The sequence below is a fragment of the Dendrobates tinctorius genome, unplaced genomic scaffold, assembly GCF_039654945.1.
Source record: "Dendrobates tinctorius isolate UK_male_01 unplaced genomic scaffold, ASM3965494v1 ptg000158l, whole genome shotgun sequence".
In the NCBI taxonomy this organism is placed as follows: Eukaryota; Metazoa; Chordata; class Amphibia; order Anura; family Dendrobatidae; genus Dendrobates; species Dendrobates tinctorius.
The window spans coordinates 2,708,106-2,710,965 of NW_027361825.1; positions in this window are offsets into that span (position 1 = coordinate 2,708,106).

Below are 2,860 nucleotides of genomic sequence, written 5' to 3' on the forward strand. Positions count from 1 at the left end.
CGCCTCAGTCTGCTTCCTAACGAATCATGGGCTCCCAAATGCTTCTGATCCTTTTATTAAAGCTGCAAGAACATAGCCTATGAAAAATAACAGTCTGTACAATGATTGATAGAAGTGACCCACCGAATAATTGATTACAAAAGAAAAACTAATGCAAAACAATTCATAGATTGAATTTATAGAGCAACTCTGACGTTGTCATCAATCAACTTGGAAGATTCCAGGAGAAGAAAGATAAGAGTGAGGGAAAGGTGTCTACGAATCCCATAAATGTTCTAAAATGCCCATACAAGGGAATAAAAATTAGTGTAGTATAAATCCGAAGGGCAAGATGGTGATGTCCAGAGGAAGTGCACACCGTGAATGCAGATGGAACTTGAGGCTGGATATCAAATCTACTGGACGGTTGCTGCTCCATCTGTGGAAACAACCATAGGACAATTTGCTGGGAAGTGCAGGGAAAAATAGAAACCAGAATAGTAGAGTAAGAAGGGGGTTTGAAAAAAAAAATGTGTATGTATGTGTATATATATATATATATATATATATATATATATATATATATATATATATATATATATATATGTGTGTGTGTTATATATAATATATACACATACATACAGTGGGTACGGAAACTATTCAGACCCCTTTAAATTTTTCACTCTTTTGTTTCATTGCAGCCATTTGGTAAATTCAAGAAAGTTCTTTTTTTCCCATTAATATACACTCTGCACCCCATCTTGACTGAAAAAAACCCCAGAAATGTAGAAATTTTTGCAAATTTATTAAAAAAGAAAAATTGATTCATAAGTATTCAGACCCTTTGCTCAGACACCACATATTTAAGTCACATCCAGTCCATTTCCTTGTGATCCTCCTTGAGATGGTTCTACTCCTTCATTGGAGTCCAGCAGTGTTTAATTAAACTGATAGGACTTGATTTGTAAAGGCACACACCTGTCTATATAAGACCTCACAGCGCACAGGGCATGTCAGACCAAATGAGAATCATGAGGTCAAAGGAACTGGCCAAGGAGCTCAGAGACAGAATTGTGTCAAGGCACAGATCTGGCCAAGGTTACAAAAGAATTTCTGCAGTACTCAAGGTTCCTAAGAGCACAGTGGCCGCCATAATCCTTAAATGGAAGAAGTTTGGGACCACCAGAACTCTTACTAGATCTGGCCGTCCAGCCAAACTGTGCAATCGTGGTAGAAGAGCCTTGATGAAAGCGGTAAAGAAGAACCCCAAGATCACTGTCGCTGAGCTCCACAGATGCAGTATGGAGATGGGAGCAAGTTCCACAAAGTCAACTATCACCTCAGCCCTCCACCAGTCGGGCCTTTATGGCAGAGTTGCCTGAGAGAAGCCTCCCCCCTCAGTGCCAGACATATGAAAGCCTGCATAGAGTTTGCTAAAAAACACATGAAGGACTCCCAGACTATGAGAAATAAGATTCTCTGGTCTGATGAGACGAAGATAGAACTTTTGGTGAAAATTCTAAGCTGTATGTGTGGAGAAAACCAGGCACTGCTCATCACCTGCCCAGTACAATCCCAACAGTGAAACGTGGTGGCAGCATCATGCTATGGGGGTGTTTTTCAGCTACAGTTACAGGAAGACTGGTTGCCATTGAAGGAAACATGAATGCGGCCAAGTACAGAGATCTCCTGGATGAAAACCTCTTCCAGAGAGCTCTGGACCTCAAACTTGGCAGAAGGTTCACCTTCCAACAAGACAATGACCCTAAGCACACAGCTAAAATAACAAAGGAGTGGCTTCAGAACAACTCTGTGACCATTTTTGACTGGCCCATTGAGCATCTCTGGAGAGACCTGAAACTGGCTGTCCACCAACGTTCACCATCCAACCTGACGGAACTGGAGAGGTTCTGCAAGGAAGAATGGCAGAGGAACCCCAAATCCAGGTGTGAAAAACTTGTTGCATCATTCCCAAGACGACTCATGGCTGTACTAGCTCAAAAGGGTGCTTCTACTCAATACTGAGCAAAGGGTCTGAATACTTATGACCATGTGACTTCTGTTTTTATTTTTTAATAAATTTGCAAAAATTTCTACTTTTTTTTTTTTTTTTCAATCAAGATGGGGTGCAGAGTGTACATTAATGAGAAAAAAATGAACTTTTTTGAATTTACCAAATGACTGCAATGAAACAGAGTGAAACATTTAAACGGGTCTGAATACTTTCCGTACCCACTGTGTATACGTATATATGTATACTAGCTATTGAACCCGTTCTATTCCCGGGTGGCGAGCATTTATATTGGTATATGGTCTCCATCCTGGTATGTGCTGCTCCCATCCTGCGCCCCTATTCTGTCATGTGCTGCTCCCATCCTGTGCTCTTATTCTGTAATACTTATTGATATATGTGTACTAGATATGTGCACATATAGTCCAAAAATTTTTTTTTAGGACAGAGACCAGAGGCACTGTGTGGCGCAGAAATCTTTTGTTTTTCAAATGGCGGCGCATTGTGGACGATACATATTTAAATAAATCGGTGATGTGAGCAGAGGGGGCATTGGGACACTGTGGCGCCGGAATCAGCGCCTGCACCGACCGCGCAGTTTGGCGCAATTTACTTGAAGACACTGGTATTGCCGCAGGTTTTTGCCGTGATGTGAGGAGAGGGTGGGATTGTGGCGCCGGAATCGGCGTCTGTGCTTTCCGGCGCCATTTTCTTGAAGACGCACTGCATTGTCTTCATCAAAATGGCGCCGGAAACCACGGACTGCGCAGGCTCCGATTACGGCGCCACAACCCACCCACTCCTGACATCACGATGAGACCCAGCGGCAATACCAGATCGGTAAGTAGTTGTGCCGGAGATCACAGTATG